Below are 20,365 nucleotides of genomic sequence, written 5' to 3'. Positions count from 1 at the left end.
AGGGTCAGGGTTAGGGCTAGGGTAGGGTTTAGGGTTAGGTTTAGAATCAGGGTTAGGTTTAGGGTCAGGATCCGTGTTAGGGTCCGGTTCAGGGTGAGGATTAGGGTCAGCGTCATCGGTGTTACGGTCAGGGTTTGGGTCAGGCCCACCGTCAGGGTCAGGGTCAGTGTTAGGGTCAGGGTTTGTTTCTTGGTTAGGGTCACGGTCAGCTTCAGGGTATGGTTAGGGTTGGGTCAGGCCCACCGTCAGGGTCAGGGTCAGTGTTAGGGTCAGGGTTTGTTTCTTGGTTAGGGTCACGGTCAGCTTCAGGGTATGGTTAGGTTTGGGTCAGGCTCACAGTCAGGGTCCGGGTTAGGGTTAGGGTTAGGGTTAGGATTAGGGTTATGGTTAGGGTTAGGGTTTAGGGTTAGGGTTAGTGTTAGGGTCAGTGTCATGTTCACGGTCAGGGTCAGGCTTAGGGTCAGAGTCAGCGTTTAGTTAGATTCCAGTATAGGGTCAGGTCAGGGTTAGGGTTAGGGTTAGGTTCAGGGTCAGGTTTAGGGTTGGGGTTAGCGTTAGGTTTAGTCTTAGGGTTGGGGTTAGGGTAGGGTTAGACAGTGTTAGGGTCAAGGTTAGGGCTAGTGTAGGGGTTAGGGTTAGGTTTAGAATCTGGGTTAGGTTTAGGGTCAGGATCCGTGTTAGGGTCCGGTTCAGGGTGAGGTTTAGGGTCAGCGTCATCGGTGTTACGGTCAGGGTTTGGGTCAGGCCCACCGTCAGGGTCAGGGTCCGTGTTAGGGTCAGGGTTTGTTTCTTGGTTAGGGTCACGGTCAGCTTCAGGGTATGGTTAGGTTTGGGTCAGGCTCACAGTCAGGGTCCGGGTTAGGGTTAGGGTTAGGGTTAGGATTAGGGTTATGGTTAGGGTTAGGGTTTAGGGTTAGGGTTAGTGTTAGGGTCAGTGTCATGTTCACGGTCAGGGTCAGGCTTAGGGTCAGAGTCAGCGTTTAGTTAGATTCCAGTATAGGGTCAGGTCAGGGTTAGGGTTAGGGTTAGGTTCAGGGTCAGGTTTAGGGTTGGGGTTAGCGTTAGGTTTAGTCTTAGGGTTGGGGTTAGGGTAGGGTTAGACAGTGTTAGGGTCAAGGTTAGGGCTAGTGTAGGGGTTAGGGTTAGGTTTAGAATCAGGGTTAGGTTTAGGGTCAGGATCCGTGTTAGGGTCCGGTTCAGGGTGAGGTTTAGGGTCAGCGTCATCGGTGTTACGGTCAGGGTTTGGGTCAGGCCCACCGTCAGGGTCAGGGTCCGTGTTAGGGTCAGGGTTTGTTTCTTGGTTAGGGTCACGGTCAGCTTCAGGGTATGGTTATGGTTGGTCAGGCCCACCGTCAGGGTCAGGGTCAGTGTTAGGGTCAGGGTTTGTTTCTTGGTTAGGGTCAGGGTCAGCTTCAGGGTATGGTTAGGGTTGGTTCAGGCTCACAGTCAGGGTCCGGGTTAGGGTTAGGTTTAGGGTTAGGATTAGGGTTATGGTTAGGGTTTAGGGTTAGTGTTAGGGTCAGTGTCAGCTTCACGGTCAGCGTCAGGCTTAGGGTCAGATTCAGGGTTTAGTTAGGTTTCAGTATAGGGTCCGGTCAGGGTTAGGGTTAGGGTTAGGTCAGGGTCAGGTTTAGGGTCAGGGTTAGGGTTTGGGGTTAGGGTTAGGTTTAGTCGTAGGGTTGGGGTTAGGGTAGGGTTAGACAGTGTTAGGGTCAGGGTTAGGGCTAGGGTAGGGTTTAGGGTTAGGTTTAGAATCAGGGTTAGGTTTAGGGTCAGGATCCGTGTTAGGGTCCGGTTCAGGGTGAGGATTAGGGTCAGCGTCATCGGTGTTACGGTCAGGGTTTGGGTCAGGCCCACCGTCAGGGTCAGGGTCAGTGTTAGGGTCAGGGTTTGTTTCTTGGTTAGGGTCACGGTCAGCTTCAGGGTATGGTTAGGGTTGGGTCAGGCCCACCGTCAGGGTCAGGGTCAGTGTTAGGGTCAGGGTTTGTTTCTTGGTTAGGGTCCGGGTCAGCTTCAGGGTATGGTTAGGGTTGGGTCTGGCTCACAGTCAGGGTCCGGGTTAGGGTTAGGTTTAGGGTCAGGATTAGGGTTAGGGTTAGGGTTTAGGGTTAGTGTTAGGGTCAGTGTCAGCTTCATGGTCAGCATCAGGCTTAGGGTCAGATTCAGGGTTTACTTAGGTTTCAGTTAGGGTCAGGTCAGGGTTAGGTTAGGGTTAGGGTTAGGGTTAGGGTTATGGTTAGGGGTTAGGTTTAGGGTTAGGGTTAGGGTTAGGGTTATGGTTAGGGGTTAGGGTTAGAGGGTTAGGGTTAGGGTTAGTCTTAGGGTTGGGGTTAGGGTATGGTTAGAAAGTGTTAGGGTCAGGGTTAGGGCTAGGGTAGGGTTTAGGGTTAGGTTTAGAATCAGGGTTTGGTTTAGGGTCAGGATCCGTGTTAGGGTCCGGTTCAGGGTGAGGATTAGGGTCAGCGTCATCGGTGTTACGGTCAGGGTTTGGGTCAGGCCCACCGTCAGGGTCAGGGTCAGGGTTAGGGTTAGGGTTAGGGTTAGGGTTAGGGTTAGGGGTTAGGGTTAGGGGTTAGGGTTAGGGTTAGGGTTAGGGTTAGGGGTTAGGGTTAGGGGTTAGGGTTAGGGTTAGGGTTAGGGTTAGGGTTACGGTTAGGGGTTAGGGTTAGAGGGTTAGGGTTAGGGTTAGTCTTAGGGTTGGGGTTAGGGTATGGTTAGAAAGTGTTAGGGTCAGGGTTAGGGCTAGGGTAGGGTTTAGGGTTAGGTTTAGAATCAGGGTTTGGTATAGGGTCAGGATCCGTGTTAGGGTCCGGTTCAGGGTGAGGATTAGGGTCAGCGTCATCGGTGTTACGGTCAGGGTTTGGGTCAGGCCCACCGTCAGGGTCAGGGTCAGTGTTAGGGTCAGGGTTTCTTTCTTGGTTAGGGTCACGGTCAGCTTCAGGGTATGGTTAGGTTTGGGTCAGGCTCACAGTCAGGGTCCGGGTTAGGGCTAGGGTTAGGGTTAGGATTAGGGTTATGGTTAGGGTTAGGGTTTAGGGTTAGGGTTAGTGTTAGGGTCAGTGTCATGTTCACGTTCAGGGTCAGGCTTAGGGTCAGAGTCAGCGTTTAGTTAGATTCCAGTATAGGGTCAGGTCAGGGTTAGGGTTAGGGTTAGGTTCAGGGTCAGGTTTAGGGTTGGGGTTAGCGTTAGGTTTAGTCTTAGGGTTGGGGTTAGGGTAGGGTTAGACAGTGTTAGGGTCAAGGTTAGGGCTAGTGTAGGGGTTAGGGTTAGGTTTAGAATCAGGGTTAGGTTTAGGGTCAGGATCCGTGTTAGGGTCCGGTTCAGGGTGAGGTTTAGGGTCAGCGTCATCGGTGTTACGGTCAGGGTTTGGGTCAGGCCCACCGTCAGGGTCAGGGTCCGTGTTAGGGTCAGGGTTTGTTTCTTGGTTAGGGTAGGGTCAGCTTCAGGGTATTGTTAGGGTTGGGTCAGGCTCACAGTCAGGGTCCGGGTCAGGGTTAGGAGTTACTGTTAGGGTTAGGGTTATGGTTAGGGTTAGGGTTTAGGGTTAGGGTTAGTGTTAGGGTCAGTGTCATGTTCACGGTCAGGGTCAGGCTTAGGGTCAGAGTCAGCGTTTAGTTAGATTCCAGTATAGGGTCAGGTCAGGGTTAGGGTTAGGGTTAGGTTCAGGGTCAGGTTTAGGGTTGGGGTTAGGGTTAGGTTTAGTCTTAGGGTTGGGGTTAGGGTAGGGTTAGACAGTGTTAGGGTCAAGGTTAGGGCTAGTGTAGGGGTTAGGGTTAGGTTTAGAATCAGGGTTAGGTTTAGGGTCAGGATCCGTGTTAGGGTCCGGTTCAGGGTGAGGTTTAGGGTCAGCGTCATCGGTGTTACGGTCAGGGTTTGGGTCAGGCCCACCGTCAGGGTCAGGGTCCGTGTTAGGGTCAGGGTTTGTTTCTTGGTTAGGGTCACGGTCAGCTTCAGGGTATGGTTATGGTTGGTCAGGCCCACCGTCAGGGTCAGGGTCAGTGTTAGGGTCAGGGTTTGTTTCTTGGTTAGGGTCAGGGTCAGCTTCAGGGTATGGTTAGGGTTGGTTCAGGCTCACAGTCATGGTCCGGGTTAGGGTTAGGTTTAGGGTTAGGATTAGGGTTAGGGTTAGGGTTTAGGGTTAGTGTTAGGGTCAGTGTCAGCTTCACAGTCAGCGTCAGGCTTAGGGTCAGATTCAGGGTTTAGTTAGGTTTCAGTATAGGGTCCGGTCAGGGTTAGGGTTAGGGTTAGGTCAGAGTCAGGTTTAGGGTCAGGGTTAGGGTTTGGGGTTAGGGTTAGGTTTAGTCGTAGGGTTGGGGTTAGGGTAGGGTTAGACAGTGTTAGGGTCAGGGTTAGGGCTAGGGTAGGGTTTAGGGTTAGGTTTAGAATCAGGGTTAGGTTTAGGGTCAGGATCCGTGTTAGGGTCCGGTTCAGGGTGAGGATTAGGGTCAGCGTCATCGGTGTTACGGTCAGGGTTTGGGTCAGGCCCACCGTCAGGGTCAGGGTCAGTGTTAGGGTCAGGGTTTGTTTCTTGGTTAGGGTCACGGTCAGCTTCAGGGTATGGTTAGGTTTGGGTCAGGCTCACAGTCAGGGTCCGGGTTAGGGTTAGGGTTAGGGTTAGGATTAGGGTTATGGTTAGGGTTAGGGTTTAGGGTTAGGGTTAGTGTTAGGGTCAGTGTCATGTTCACGGTCAGGGTCAGGCTTAGGGTCAGAGTCAGCGTTTAGTTAGATTCCAGTATAGGGTCAGGTCAGGGTTAGGGTTAGGGTTAGGTTCAGGGTCAGGTTTAGGGTTGGGGTTAGCGTTAGGTTTAGTCTTAGGGTTGGGGTTAGGGTAGGGTTAGACAGTGTTAGGGTCAAGGTTAGGGCTAGTGTAGGGGTTAGGGTTAGGTTTAGAATCAGGGTTAGGTTTAGGGTCAGGATCCGTGTTAGGGTCCGGTTCAGGGTGAGGTTTAGGGTCAGCGTCATCGGTGTTACGGTCAGGGTTTGGGTCAGGCCCACCGTCAGGGTCAGGGTCCGTGTTAGGGTCAGGGTTTGTTTCTTGGTTAGGGTCACGGTCAGCTTCAGGGTATGGTTATGGTTGGTCAGGCCCACCGTCAGGGTCAGGGTCAGTGTTAGGGTCAGGGTTTGTTTCTTGGTTAGGGTCAGGGTCAGCTTCAGGGTATGGTTAGGGTTGGTTCAGGCTCACAGTCAGGGTCCGGGTTAGGGTTAGGTTTAGGGTTAGGATTAGGGTTAGGGTTAGGGTTTAGGGTTAGTGTTAGGGTCAGTGTCAGCTTCACGGTCAGCGTCAGGCTTAGGGTCAGATTCAGGGTTTAGTTAGGTTTCAGTATAGGGTCCGGTCAGGGTTAGGGTTAGGGTTAGGTCAGGGTCAGGTTTAGGGTCAGGGTTAGGGTTTGGGGTTAGGGTTAGGTTTAGTCGTAGGGTTGGGGTTAGGGTAGGGTTAGACAGTGTTAGGGTCAGGGTTAGGGCTAGGGTAGGGTTTAGGGTTAGGTTTAGAATCAGGGTTAGGTTTAGGGTCAGGATCCGTGTTAGGGTCCGGTTCAGGGTGAGGATTAGGGTCAGCGTCATCGGTGTTACGGTCAGGGTTTGGGTCAGGCCCACCGTCAGGGTCAGGGTCAGTGTTAGGGTCAGGGTTTGTTTCTTGGTTAGGGTCACGGTCAGCTTCAGGGTATGGTTAGGGTTGGGTCAGGCCCACCGTCAGGGTCAGGGTCAGTGTTAGGGTCAGGGTTTGTTTCTTGGTTAGGGTCCGGGTCAGCTTCAGGGTATGGTTAGGGTTCGGTCTGGCTCACAGTCAGGGTCCGGGTTAGGGTTAGGTTTAGGGTCAGGATTAGGGTTAGGGTTAGGGTTTAGGGTTAGTGTTAGGGTCAGTGTCAGCTTCACGGTCAGCATCAGGCTTAGGGTCAGATTCAGGGTTTACTTAGGTTTCAGTTAGGGTCAGGTCAGGGTTAGGTTAGGGTTAGGGTTAGGGTTAGGGGTAGGGTTAGGGTTAGGGTTAGGGTTAGGGTTAGGGTTATGGTTAGGGGTTAGGGTTAGAGGGTTAGGGTTAGGGTTAGTCTTAGGGTTGGGGTTAGGGTATGGTTAGAAAGTGTTAGGGTCAGGGTTAGGGCTAGGGTAGGGTTTAGGGTTAGGTTTAGAATCAGGGTTTGGTTTAGGGTCAGGATCCGTGTTAGGGTCCGGTTCAGGGTGAGGATTAGGGTCAGCGTCATCGGTGTTACGGTCAGGGTTTGGGTCAGGCCCACCGTCAGGGTCAGGGTCAGTGTTAGGGTCAGGGTTTGTTTCTTGGTTAGGGTAGGGTCAGCTTCAGGGTATGGTTAGGGTTGGGTCAGGCTCACAGTCAGGGTCCGGGTCAGGGTTAGGAGTTACTGTTAGTGTTAGGATTAGGGTTAGGGTTAGGGTCCGGGTTAGGGTCAAGGTCAGGATCAGGATCAAGTCAGGGTCAGGGTCATGTTTAGGCTTTGGGTCAGAGTCAGGGTTCAGTTTGGTTCCAGTTTAGGGTCAGGGTCAAGGTTAGGGTTAGGTGCAGGGTCAGGGTTAGGGTCCGGGTTAGGGCTTGTGGTTAAGATTGGGGTTAGTGTTAGGGTTGGGGTTAGGGTAGGGTGAGACAGGGTTAGGTTCAGTGTTAGGGCTAGTGTAGGGGTTAGGGTTAGGTTTAGAATCAGAGTTAGGTTTAGGGTCAGGGTCCGTGTTAGGGTCAGGTCAGGGTTAGGTTTAGGGTCAGCGTCATTTGAGTTACGGTCAGGGTTAGGGTCAGGCTCACCGTCAGCGTCAGGGTCAGTGTTAGGGTCAGGGTTTGTTTCTTGGTTAGGGTCAGGGTCAGCTTCAGGGTATGGTTAGGTTTAGGGTCAGGCTCACAGTCAGGGTCCTGGTCAGGGTTAGTTGTTAGTGTTAGGGTTAGGGTTAGGGTTCGGGTTTGGGTTCAGGTTTACGATTTGAGGTTAGGGTTTGGGTCGCGTTGAGGTTCGGTGTTAGGGTTATGGTTTAGGGTTCGGGTTCCGGTTCAGATTCGGCTTAGTATTAGTGTTCTGGTTCGGGTTAGGATTAGGCCCTGCATGGTGGCTCGGGGCTGGTCCATCTGTCCTCCCAGTGCTGACCTTCCTTGTCCTTGGCCCTCTGTCATCCTGGATCCTCTCTACGTCCTCCTTAAACTATTATGAATGTCCCCAGGAGCAGGGTGGCAGGAGTGGGGTCTCAGAGGGGCTGCCGCGATCCTGTGCCCCAGACAACACTGAGAAAGGAGCCCCAGGACATTGTGTCAGGAGGACGGGGATCAGGATCCCCTCCATCTCCCTGGGCACGAACACTGTTCCATTCCCTGCTGTCTCACCACTGCTGTGCCCAATCCTACTGAAAACACATCCGTGGCCCACCGAGCCAGAGTTTCTGGGGGTGAGTCCCAGGCTGAGCCCTCCTAGGTGACAGGTGGGCCTGTGGCCTGGGATGGGTGCCGCTCACTGTTGTCTCAGACAGGGGAGCCTGTCCGCCTTCTCTCCAGGGGCCCTGCATCGGACCTCTGCTTCCTCACGTTCTCCCCAGGGCTGCTGGTCCCCAGACCAGACACCTGCCAGTCTGAGGGTGACCAGCACTGCCTCCCCAGGGTTTCCTTTGCCTGAGTCCTTCCCTGGGAGCTCCTGCATCTCCTGACACATACTCCCTGTGTGCTTCTCCTCCCCCTTGAACTTGCACGTTTCTAGTCTCTGTCCCTGTCTCTGTTCCTGTGGGACCCAGAGACTTGGAGCATGGAGTGGAGCAGACCCATGGGAGACCTTTCTCTGGTCTAGGGTTGTGAGCGATGCTTTTGCCCTCCGCGGTGTGTCTTCCAGCTTTCTGCATTTCCCTGGTTTCTGTGTGGGCCACAGGAGGAAACAGCCGTGTCCTGTCTGGGGACCGACTGTGGTGTCCCAGCAGGAACAGGGGCCTTGGCCCCGAGATTGTGCCCAGAATTCCTAAAGGGTTCCCTAGGATGACATCTCCTCTGTAATCCATTGGGCGTCTCAACATCCAAGAAGGGAAATTCTATGTCAAACAGAGAGAAGAAACAAAAACCAAACCTAACCAAACCCCAAACAAGGGCCCTTTGAAAATAGGTGCAGACACAAAGGCACCTATTGAGGGATTCCACTTCCAGAAACCTCCAGAACACGTGCAGGAACAGAAAGAGAAAGCAGCTTAGGGCTTGCGAGGGGCCAGGCTGGGGGGAACAATGGGCAGGAGGGCTTGGGCTCAGGGTCTCCTCCTTTGGGGAAGGAGATAGCCTGCAACGATGTTCTGGGGCGTGGTGGCACAGCGTTGGGAATGCACTTCATGCTCATGACGTGTTCAAGGGAAAACAAGAACTTTTATTTAAAATAAATAATACACGGCATAGAGGAGATGGACGGCGGCGAGAACGGTGACTCCATACAGGAGAGGAAGAACACAAGGAGGGGGGATGAAACATTCTGGGGGGATGTCGGGGTCAGGGGATGGAACTGACGGCATTTTTCTGGGAAGATCTCCCCGCAGAGCTGTGGGCTCTGGATGCGGGTCTGGGAGGCCCGCAGGAGAAGGTGTTGGGGCAGGGGTTGGGCTAGGGGCGGGGACAGGGTCAGCAGTAGTGGCCGGTGCAGGATCCAGAGCAGGAGCTGGGTCAGAGGCAGGAACAGGAGGCCAGGCAAGGGCAGGGAAAGGAGCAGGAGCAAAGGAGAGGGACTGGGTCTGGGGCGGGAACAGGGGCCTAGGCAGGGCCAGGGGAAGGGGCAGTGGTCCTGGCAGGGCCAGGGGAAGGGATGGCGGCAGTTGAAGGGGAAGACGCAGGGGCAGGGGCTGGGTCTGGGGCAGGAACAGGGGACCAGGCAGGGAAAGTGGAGGCCTTCCTGGCAGGGGCAGGGGCAAGACCAGGGGTAAGACCTGGGTCTGGGGCAGGTGCAGGGGCAGTGGCCCTGGCAGGGAAAGGAGAAAGGACAGGAGCAGGGGCAGGGGCAGACGCAGGGGCAGGGGAAGGGGCAGGAGCAGGAATTGGGGCAAGTGCATTGGTGATGACTGGTGCAGGGTCAAGGGCAGGAGCTGGGTCTGGGGTGGGAGCATGGGTCTAGGCAGGGCCAGGGGAAGGGGCAGTGGTCCTGGCAGGGCCAGGGGAAGGAATGGCAGCAGTTGAAGGGGAAGACGCAGGGACAGGGCCTGGGTCTGGGGCAGGAACAGGGAATGTGGAGGCCTTCCTGGCAGGGGCCGGTGCAGGGGCAGATGCAGGGGCAGGGGCAGGGCCAGGGGCAAGACCAGGAGTAGGACCTGGGTCTGGGTCAGGTGCAGGGGCAGTGGCCCTGGCAGGGAAAAGAGAAAGGACAGGGGCAGGGGCAGACGCAGGGGCAGGGGCAGGGGCAGGGGCAGGGGAAGGGGCAGGAGCAGGAGCAGGAGCAGGAGCAGGAGCAGGAACGGAGGCAAGTGCCTTGGTGATGACTGGTGCAGGGTCAAGGGCAGGAGCTGGGTCTGGGGCAGGAACAGGGGCACCGGCAGGGAAAGAGGAGGCCTTCCTGGCAGGGGCAGGGTTAGGGTCAGGGTCAGGGGCAGGGTCAGGGTCAGGGGCAGGGGCAAAAACAGGGTTAGGATTTGGGTCTGCGGCAGGTGTAGGGGCAGGTGCAGGGGCAGGACCTGGGTTTGGGGCACGTACCGGGGCAGGTGCAGGGGCAGTGGCCGTGTCAGGGAAAGGAGATGGGATAGGAGCAGGGGAATGGGCAGGGGCAGGTGCTGGGGCAAGGGCAGGGGTGATGGCCTGGGCCGGGTCAAGGGCAGGAGCTGGGTCTGGGGCGGGAACAGGGGCCTAGGCAGGGCCAGGGGAAGGGGCAGTGGTCCTGGCAGGGCCAGGGGAAGGGATGGCGGCAGTTGAAGGGGAAGACGCAGGGCCAGGGGCTGGGTCTGGGGCAGGCACAGGGAAAGTGGAGGCCTTCGTGGCAGGGGCAGGGGCAGGGGCAGGGGCAGACGCAGGGGCAGGGGCAAGACCAGGGGTAGGACCTGGGTCTGGGTCAGGTGCAGGGGTAGTGGCCCTGGCAGGGAAAAGAGAAAGGACAGGGGCAGGGGCAGACGCAGGGGCAGGGGAAGGGGCAGGAGCAGGAGCAGGAACTGAGGCAAGTGCCTTGGTGATGACTGGTGCAGGGTCAAGGGCAGGAGCTGGGTCTGGGGCAGGAACAGGGGCACCGGCAGGGAAAGTGGAGGCCTTCCAGGCAGGGGCACGGGAAGGGGCAGGGGAAAGGGCAGGAACAGGGTTAGGACCTGGGACTGGGGCCGGTGCAGGGGCAGGTGCCTGGGCAGTGGCCCTGGCAGGGAAAGGCGAAGGGCTAGGGGCGGGGGCAGGGGCAGGGGCAGGAGCTGGGGCAAGGGCAGGGGTGATGGCCTGGGCGAGGTCAAGGGCAGGAGCTGGGTCTGGGGCGGGAACAGGGGCCCAGGGAGGGGTCGGGGAAGGGGTGGGACCAAGGGAGGATCTGGGTCAAGGCCCAGAACAGGAGCACAGGCAGGGGCAGGGGAAGTGGGAGTCGCTCTGGCAGGGGCAGGGGCAGGGGGAGCGGCAGGAGCAGGGGTGGGGGCAGGAGCAGGAGCCAGCTCTCCCCGGACAGCATCAGCATCTTCGTGGGCAGGCGCCCGGGCACCTGTGGGCTCCCGGTCTCCCGCCGAAGTGACTCCAGACATCATGTGCCCCTCCGGAGTTGATGAAGTTGGGAGTAGGTCTAGCTCCTCCGCTGGAGAAGCTGGGAGAGGAGAGAAGGTCACCCGCGGGCCTGCCTCTCCCTGTGGCTTTGCAGAGACAGAGCCCAGCCCGGGGCCTCCCGGAGAAGCCGCAGCCACGAAGGAACCCTCCCCGGGACGTCTCCCCGACTGCAGTCCACCCCCTGGGTGCTCCGAGCCAAGTCGAGGCTCCTGGCCCCACACCGGCCTGTGGGGGCTTCTCCCTGTGGGGCCCAGCACCGACCCCTCCCCACACAGCCACAGGCACCCCACCCCAGCCTTCTCACCCTCGGACTTGGCCTCCGTGGGCTCCGTGTCCAGGACCGCAGTGCAGTGGAGTACCGCGGGCAGTGGTCTGGGAGGTAGCGAGGGCCTTCCCAGGACCGGGGACTCCGGGGTCGGGGAGGGGTGCGTGTCTTCCCGCCTCCTTCCTAGTTCATCCGTGGCCTGCCAAGGCAGAGACGGGGAGTGTGCAAGAGGCGTCAGACCCCTGCCCAGCCATACCCACCGTGCTCCTGCCCAGTGCCCCTGCTTCTCCCAGATCCCACGCAGACCTGTGTGTGCACAGCCCCGCACCTGGGTCAGTGACCCGTCCCTGCAGGGTCTCAGGATCAACCCTGGGCAGAAGGGTGCAGCCCCCACACTCCGTCCCACCTAGCCAGCCTTAACCTGGGGTGTGAACATGACCTGCCCACCAGGCATCTGACCCCTCATCAGCCTGCTCCTGCTTGGGGCGTCTCCACCCCCCATGAGCTCTCTTTACACACACACACACACACACACACACACACACACACACACACACACACATCCACACACGGGGAGGAGACGGAGGCCTACACGGGTCGGTCAGAAGGTGTGGGGCTGTCTGACTTGAGCCTCCCGGTATCACCTTTTGATTCTTTTTGCCAAAGGGCCAGAGTTGTCGGGGAAGCCTGACACGACCTGCGCAGTGGGGGGACGTGTTTGGCGGGCGAGCTCTCCTCTGCCTGCATCCTCTGGGCTTCCGTAGGCAGCAGCAGCAGAACATGTCGCTTCCTTCAGGATCTGCCCAGAAATGAGCTGGGCAGGGGGGTTTTCTCTGGAATGTGGGTGCCTGGATACGTGGGTTCCAATTCCGTTGGGCTGTGTCATCAGGGAAGTGAGGTCACCACTGCCTGGGGGCTCCTTACCGGACTTCCTGCTCCCACCAGAGCTCCCTGAGGGTTAGGGTTAGGGTTAGGGTTAGGGTTAGGGTTAGGGTTTAGGGTTAGGGTTAGTGTTAGGGTCAGTGTCAGGTTTCCGGTCACGGTCAGGCTTAGGGTCAGAGTCAGGGTTTAGTTAGGTTCCAGTATAGGGTCAGGTCGGGGTTAGGGTTAGGGTTAGGTTCAAGTTCAGGTTTAGGGTACCGTTTAGGGTTTGGGGTTAGGGTTAGGTTTAGTCTTAGGATTGGGGTTAGGGTAGGGTTAGACCGTGTTAGGGTCAAGATTAGGGCTAGTGTAGGGGTTAGGGTTAGGTTTAGAATCAGGGTTAGGTTTAGGGTCAGGATCCGTGTTAGGGTCCGGTTCAGGGTGAGGTTTAGGGTCAGCTTCATCGGTGTTATGCTCAGGGTTTGGGTCAGGCCCACCGTCAGGGTAGGGTCAGTGTTAGGGTCAGGGTTTGTTTCTTGATTAGGGTCAGGGTCAGCTTCAGGGTATGGTTAGGTTTGGGTCAGGCTCACAGTCAGGGTCCGGGTTAGGGTTAGGTTTAGGGTTAGGATTAGGGTTAGGGTTAGGGTTTAGGGTTAGTGTTAGGGTCAGTGTCAGCTTCACGGTCAGCGTCAGGCTTAGGGTCAGATTCAGGGTTTAGTTAGGTTTCAGTATAGGGTCCGGTCAGGGTTAGGGTTAGGGTTAGGTCAGGGTCAGGTTTAGGGTCAGGGTTAGGGTTTGGGGTTAGGGTTAGGTTTAGTCGTAGGGTTGGGGTTAGGGTAGGGTTAGACAGTGTTAGGGTCAGGGTTAGGGCTAGGGTAGGGTTTAGGGTTAGGTTTAGAATCAGGGTTAGGTTTAGGGTCAGGATCCGTGTTAGGGTCCGGTTCAGGGTGAGGATTAGGGTCAGCGTCATCGGTGTTACGCTCAGGGTTTGGGTCAGGCCCACCGTCAGGGTCAGGGTCAGTGTTAGGGTCAGGGTTTGTTTCTTGGTTAGGGTCACGGTCAGCTTCAGGGTATGGTTAGGTTTGGGTCAGGCTCACAGTCAGGGTCCGGGTTAGGGTTAGGGTTAGGGTTAGGATTAGGGTTATGGTTAGGGTTAGGGTTTAGGTTTAGGGTTAGTGTTAGGGTAGTGTCATGTTCACGGTCAGGGTCAGGCTTAGGGTCAGAGTCAGCGTTTAGTTAGATTCCAGTATAGGGTCAGGTCAGGGTTAGGGTTAGGGTTAGGTTCAGGGTCAGGTTTAGGGTTGGGGTTAGCGTTAGGTTTAGTCTTAGGGTTGGGGTTAGGGTAGGGTTAGACAGTGTTAGGGTCAAGGTTAGGGCTAGTGTAGGGGTTAGGGTTAGGTTTAGAATCAGGGTTAGGTTTAGGGTCAGGATCCGTGTTAGGGTCCGGTTCAGGGTGAGGTTTAGGGTCAGCGTCATCGGTGTTACGGTCAGGGTTTGGGTCAGGCCCACCGTCAGGGTCAGGGTCCGTGTTAGGGTCAGGGTTTGTTTCTTGGTTAGGGTCACGGTCAGCTTCAGGGTATGGTTAGGTTTGGGTCAGGCTCACAGTCAGGGTCCGGGTTAGGGTTAGGGTTAGGGTTAGGATTAGGGTTATGGTTAGGGTTAGGGTTTAGGGTTAGGGTTAGTGTTAGGGTCAGTGTCATGTTCACGGTCAGGGTCAGGCTTAGGGTCAGAGTCAGCGTTTAGTTAGATTCCAGTATAGGGTCAGGTCAGGGTTAGGGTTAGGGTTAGGTTCAGGGTCAGGTTTAGGGTTGGGGTTAGCGTTAGGTTTAGTCTTAGGGTTGGGGTTAGGGTAGGGTTAGACAGTGTTAGGGTCAAGGTTAGGGCTAGTGTAGGGGTTAGGGTTAGGTTTAGAATCAGGGTTAGGTTTAGGGTCAGGATCCGTGTTAGGGTCCGGTTCAGGGTGAGGTTTAGGGTCAGCGTCATCGGTGTTACGGTCAGGGTTTGGGTCAGGCCCACCGTCAGGGTCAGGGTCAGTGTTAGGGTCAGGGTTTGTTTCTTGGTTAGGGTCACGGTCAGCTTCAGGGTATGGTTATGGTTGGTCAGGCCCACCGTCAGGGTCAGGGTCAGTGTTAGGGTCAGGGTTTGTTTCTTGGTTAGGGTCAGGGTCAGCTTCAGGGTATGGTTAGGGTTGGTTCAGGCTCACAGTCAGGGTCCGGGTTAGGGTTAGGTTTAGGGTTAGGATTAGGGTTAGGGTTAGGATTTAGGGTTAGTGTTAGGGTCAGTGTCAGCTTCACGGTCAGCGTCAGGCTTAGGGTCAGATTCAGGGTTTAGTTAGGTTTCAGTATAGGGTCCGGTCAGGGTTAGGGTTAGGGTTAGGTCAGGGTCAGGTTTAGGGTCAGGGTTAGGGTTTGGGGTTAGGGTTAGGTTTAGTCGTAGGGTTGGGGTTAGGGTAGGGTTAGACAGTGTTAGGGTCAGGGTTAGGGCTAGGGTAGGGTTTAGGGTTAGGTTTAGAATCAGGGTTAGGTTTAGGGTCAGGATCCGTGTTAGGGTCCGGTTCAGGGTGAGGATTAGGGTCAGCGTCATCGGTGTTACGGTCAGGGTTTGGGTCAGGCCCACCGTCAGGGTCAGGGTCAGTGTTAGGGTCAGGGTTTGTTTCTTGGTTAGGGTCACGGTCAGCTTCAGGGTATGGTTAGGGTTGGGTCAGGCCCACCGTCAGGGTCAGGGTCAGTGTTAGGGTCAGGGTTTGTTTCTTGGTTAGGGTCCGGGTCAGCTTCAGGGTATGGTTAGGGTTGGGTCTGGCTCACAGTCAGGGTCCGGGTTAGGGTTAGGTTTAGGGTCAGGATTAGGGTTAGGGTTAGGGTTTAGGGTTAGTGTTAGGGTCAGTGTCAGCTTCACGGTCAGCATCAGGCTTAGGGTCAGATTCAGGGTTTACTTAGGTTTCAGTTAGGGTCAGGTCAGGGTTAGGTTAGGGTTAGGGTTAGGGTTAGGGGTAGGGTTAGGGTTAGGGTTAGGGTTAGGGTTAGGGTTATGGTTAGGGGTTAGGGTTAGAGGGTTAGGGTTAGGGTTAGTCTTAGGGTTGGGGTTAGGGTATGGTTAGAAAGTGTTAGGGTCAGGGTTAGGGCTAGGGTAGGGTTTAGGGTTAGGTTTAGAATCAGGGTTTGGTTTAGGGTCAGGATCCGTGTTAGGGTCCGGTTCAGGGTGAGGATTAGGGTCAGCGTCATCGGTGTTACGGTCAGGGTTTGGGTCAGGCCCACCGTCAGGGTCAGGGTCTGTGTTAGGGTCAGGGTTTGTTTCTTGGTTAGGGTAGGGTCAGCTTCAGGGTATGGTTAGGGTTGGGTCAGGCTCACAGTCAGGGTCCGGGTCAGGGTTAGGAGTTACTGTTAGTGTTAGGATTAGGGTTAGGGTTAGGGTCCGGGTTAGGGTCAAGGTCAGGATCAGGATCAAGTCAGGGTCAGGGTCATGTTTAGGCTTTGGGTCAGAGTCAGGGTTCAGTTTGGTTCCAGTTTAGGGTCAGGGTCAAGGTTAGGGTTAGGTGCAGGGTCAGGGTTAGGGTCCGGGTTAGGGCTTGTGGTTAAGATTGGGGTTAGTGTTAGGGTTGGGGTTAGGGTAGGGTGAGACAGGGTTAGGTTCAGTGTTAGGGCTAGTGTAGGGGTTAGGGTTAGGTTTAGAATCAGAGTTAGGTTTAGGGTCAGGGTCCGTGTTAGGGTCAGGTCAGGGTTAGGTTTAGGGTCAGCGTCATTTGAGTTACGGTCAGGGTTAGGGTCAGGCTCACCGTCAGCGTCAGGGTCAGTGTTAGGGTCAGGGTTTGTTTCTTGGTTAGGGTCAGGGTCAGCTTCAGGGTATGGTTAGGTTTAGGGTCAGGCTCACAGTCAGGGTCCTGGTCAGGGTTAGTTGTTAGTGTTAGGGTTAGGGTTAGGGTTCGGGTTTGGGTTCAGGTTTACGATTTGAGGTTAGGGTTTGGGTCGCGTTGAGGTTCGGTGTTAGGGTTATGGTTTAGGGTTCGGGTTCCGGTTCAGATTCGGCTTAGTATTAGTGTTCTGGTTCGGGTTAGGATTAGGCCCTGCATGGTGGCTCGGGGCTGGTCCATCTGTCCTCCCAGTGCTGACCTTCCTTGTCCTTGGCCCTCTGTCATCCTGGATCCTCTCTACGTCCTCCTTAAACTATTATGAATGTCCCCAGGAGCAGGGTGGCAGGAGTGGGGTCTCAGAGGGGCTGCCGCGATCCTGTGCCCCAGACAACACTGAGAAAGGAGCCCCAGGACATTGTGTCAGGAGGACGGGGATCAGGATCCCCTCCATCTCCCTGGGCACGAACACTGTTCCATTCCCTGCTGTCTCACCACTGCTGTGCCCAATCCTACTGAAAACACATCCGTGGCCCACCGAGCCAGAGTTTCTGGGGGTGAGTCCCAGGCTGAGCCCTCCTAGGTGACAGGTGGGCCTGTGGCCTGGGATGGGTGCCGCTCACTGTTGTCTCAGACAGGGGAGCCTGTCCGCCTTCTCTCCAGGGGCCCTGCATCGGACCTCTGCTTCCTCACGTTCTCCCCAGGGCTGCTGGTCCCCAGACCAGACACCTGCCAGTCTGAGGGTGACCAGCACTGCCTCCCCAGGGTTTCCTTTGCCTGAGTCCTTCCCTGGGAGCTCCTGCATCTCCTGACACATACTCCCTGTGTGCTTCTCCTCCCCCTTGAACTTGCACGTTTCTAGTCTCTGTCCCTGTCTCTGTTCCTGTGGGACCCAGAGACTTGGAGCATGGAGTGGAGCAGACCCATGGGAGACCTTTCTCTGGTCTAGGGTTGTGAGCGATGCTTTTGCCCTCCGCGGTGTGTCTTCCAGCTTTCTGCATTTCCCTGGTTTCTGTGTGGGCCACAGGAGGAAACAGCCGTGTCCTGTCTGGGGACCGACTGTGGTGTCCCAGCAGGAACAGGGGCCTTGGCCCCGAGATTGTGCCCAGAATTCCTAAAGGGTTCCCTAGGATGACATCTCCTCTGTAATCCATTGGGCGTCTCAACATCCAAGAAGGGAAATTCTATGTCAAACAGAGAGAAGAAACAAAAACCAAACCTAACCAAACCCCAAACAAGGGCCCTTTGAAAATAGGTGCAGACACAAAGGCACCTATTGAGGGATTCCACTTCCAGAAACCTCCAGAACACGTGCAGGAACAGAAAGAGAAAGCAGCTTAGGGCTTGCGAGGGGCCAGGCTGGGGGGAACAATGGGCAGGAGGGCTTGGGCTCAGGGTCTCCTCCTTTGGGGAAGGAGATAGCCTGCAACGATGTTCTGGGGCGTGGTGGCACAGCGTTGGGAATGCACTTCATGCTCATGACGTGTTCAAGGGAAAACAAGAACTTTTATTTAAAATAAATAATACACGGCATAGAGGAGATGGACGGCGGCGAGAACGGTGACTCCATACAGGAGAGGAAGAACACAAGGAGGGGGGATGAAACATTCTGGGGGGATGTCGGGGTCAGGGGATGGAACTGACGGCATTTTTCTGGGAAGATCTCCCCGCAGAGCTGTGGGCTCTGGATGCGGGTCTGGGAGGCCCGCAGGAGAAGGTGTTGGGGCAGGGGTTGGGCTAGGGGCGGGGACAGGGTCAGCAGTAGTGGCCGGTGCAGGATCCAGAGCAGGAGCTGGGTCAGAGGCAGGAACAGGAGGCCAGGCAAGGGCAGGGAAAGGAGCAGGAGCAAAGGAGAGGGACTGGGTCTGGGGCGGGAACAGGGGCCTAGGCAGGGCCAGGGGAAGGGGCAGTGGTCCTGGCAGGGCCAGGGGAAGGGATGGCGGCAGTTGAAGGGGAAGACGCAGGGGCAGGGGCTGGGTCTGGGGCAGGAACAGGGGACCAGGCAGGGAAAGTGGAGGCCTTCCTGGCAGGGGCAGGGGCAAGACCAGGGGTAAGACCTGGGTCTGGGGCAGGTGCAGGGGCAGTGGCCCTGGCAGGGAAAGGAGAAAGGACAGGAGCAGGGGCAGGGGCAGACGCAGGGGCAGGGGAAGGGGCAGGAGCAGGAATTGGGGCAAGTGCATTGGTGATGACTGGTGCAGGGTCAAGGGCAGGAGCTGGGTCTGGGGTGGGAGCATGGGTCTAGGCAGGGCCAGGGGAAGGGGCAGTGGTCCTGGCAGGGCCAGGGGAAGGAATGGCAGCAGTTGAAGGGGAAGACGCAGGGACAGGGCCTGGGTCTGGGGCAGGAACAGGGAATGTGGAGGCCTTCCTGGCAGGGGCCGGTGCAGGGGCAGATGCAGGGGCAGGGGCAGGGCCAGGGGCAAGACCAGGAGTAGGACCTGGGTCTGGGTCAGGTGCAGGGGCAGTGGCCCTGGCAGGGAAAAGAGAAAGGACAGGGGCAGGGGCAGACGCAGGGGCAGGGGCAGGGGCAGGGGCAGGGGAAGGGGCAGGAGCAGGAGCAGGAGCAGGAGCAGGAGCAGGAACGGAGGCAAGTGCCTTGGTGATGACTGGTGCAGGGTCAAGGGCAGGAGCTGGGTCTGGGGCAGGAACAGGGGCACCGGCAGGGAAAGAGGAGGCCTTCCTGGCAGGGGCAGGGTTAGGGTCAGGGTCAGGGGCAGGGTCAGGGTCAGGGGCAGGGGCAAAAACAGGGTTAGGATTTGGGTCTGCGGCAGGTGTAGGGGCAGGTGCAGGGGCAGGACCTGGGTTTGGGGCACGTACCGGGGCAGGTGCAGGGGCAGTGGCCGTGTCAGGGAAAGGAGATGGGATAGGAGCAGGGGAATGGGCAGGGGCAGGTGCTGGGGCAAGGGCAGGGGTGATGGCCTGGGCCGGGTCAAGGGCAGGAGCTGGGTCTGGGGCGGGAACAGGGGCCTAGGCAGGGCCAGGGGAAGGGGCAGTGGTCCTGGCAGGGCCAGGGGAAGGGATGGCGGCAGTTGAAGGGGAAGACGCAGGGCCAGGGGCTGGGTCTGGGGCAGGCACAGGGAAAGTGGAGGCCTTCGTGGCAGGGGCAGGGGCAGGGGCAGGGGCAGACGCAGGGGCAGGGGCAAGACCAGGGGTAGGACCTGGGTCTGGGTCAGGTGCAGGGGTAGTGGCCCTGGCAGGGAAAAGAGAAAGGACAGGGGCAGGGGCAGACGCAGGGGCAGGGGAAGGGGCAGGAGCAGGAGCAGGAACTGAGGCAAGTGCCTTGGTGATGACTGGTGCAGGGTCAAGGGCAGGAGCTGGGTCTGGGGCAGGAACAGGGGCACCGGCAGGGAAAGTGGAGGCCTTCCAGGCAGGGGCACGGGAAGGGGCAGGGGAAAGGGCAGGAACAGGGTTAGGACCTGGGACTGGGGCCGGTGCAGGGGCAGGTGCCTGGGCAGTGGCCCTGGCAGGGAAAGGCGAAGGGCTAGGGGCGGGGGCAGGGGCAGGGGCAGGAGCTGGGGCAAGGGCAGGGGTGATGGCCTGGGCGAGGTCAAGGGCAGGAGCTGGGTCTGGGGCGGGAACAGGGGCCCAGGGAGGGGTCGGGGAAGGGGTGGGACCAAGGGAGGATCTGGGTCAAGGCCCAGAACAGGAGCACAGGCAGGGGCAGGGGAAGTGGGAGTCGCTCTGGCAGGGGCAGGGGCAGGGGGAGCGGCAGGAGCAGGGGTGGGGGCAGGAGCAGGAGCCAGCTCTCCCCGGACAGCATCAGCATCTTCGTGGGCAGGCGCCCGGGCACCTGTGGGCTCCCGGTCTCCCGCCGAAGTGACTCCAGACATCATGTGCCCCTCCGGAGTTGATGAAGTTGGGAGTAGGTCTAGCTTCCGCTGGAGAAGCTGGGAGAGAGAGAAGGTCACCCGCGGGCCTGCCTCTCCCTGTGGCTTTGCAGAGACAGAGCCCAGCCCGGGGCCTCCCGGAGAAGCCGCAGCCACGAAGGAACCCTCCCCGGGACGTCTCCCCGACTGCAGTCCACCCCCTGGGTGCTCCGAGCCAAGTCGAGGCTCCTGGCCCCACACCGGCCTGTGGGGGCTTCTCCCTGTGGGGCCCAAGCACCGACCCCTCCCCACACAGCCACAGGGCACCCCACCCCAGCCTTCTCACCCTCGGACTTGGCCTCCGTGGGCTCCGTGTCCAGGACCGCAGTGCAGTGGAGTACCGCGGGCAGTGGGTCTGGGAGGTAGCGAGGGCCTTCCCAGGACCGGGGACTCCGGGGTCGGGGAGGGGTGCGTGTCTTCCCGCCTCCTTCCTAGTTCATCCGTGGCCTGCCAAGGCAGAGACGGGGAGTGTGCAAGAGGCGTCAGACCCCTGCCCAGCCATACCCACCGTGCTCCTGCCCAGTGCCCCTGCTTCTCCCAGATCCCACGCAGACCTGTGTGTGCACAGCCCCGCACCTGGGTCAGTGACCCGTCCCTGCAGGGTCTCAGGATCAACCCTGGGCAGAAGGGTGCAGCCCCCACACTCCGTCCCACCTAGCCAGCCTTAACCTGGGGTGTGAACATGACCTGCCCACCAGGCATCTGACCCCTCATCAGCCTGCTCCTGCTTGGGGCGTCTCCACCCCCCATGAGCTCTCTTTACACACACACACACACACACACACACACACACACACACACACACACATCCACACACGGGGAGGAGACGGAGGCCTACACGGGTCGGTCAGAAGGTGTGGGG

The sequence above is a fragment of the Mustela lutreola genome, chromosome 14 (genome assembly GCF_030435805.1).
Source record: "Mustela lutreola isolate mMusLut2 chromosome 14, mMusLut2.pri, whole genome shotgun sequence".
Lineage (NCBI taxonomy): Eukaryota > Metazoa > Chordata > Mammalia > Carnivora > Mustelidae > Mustela > Mustela lutreola.
The sequence above is the reverse complement of the archived record's forward strand: the minus strand, read 5'-3'. Positions refer to the sequence as shown.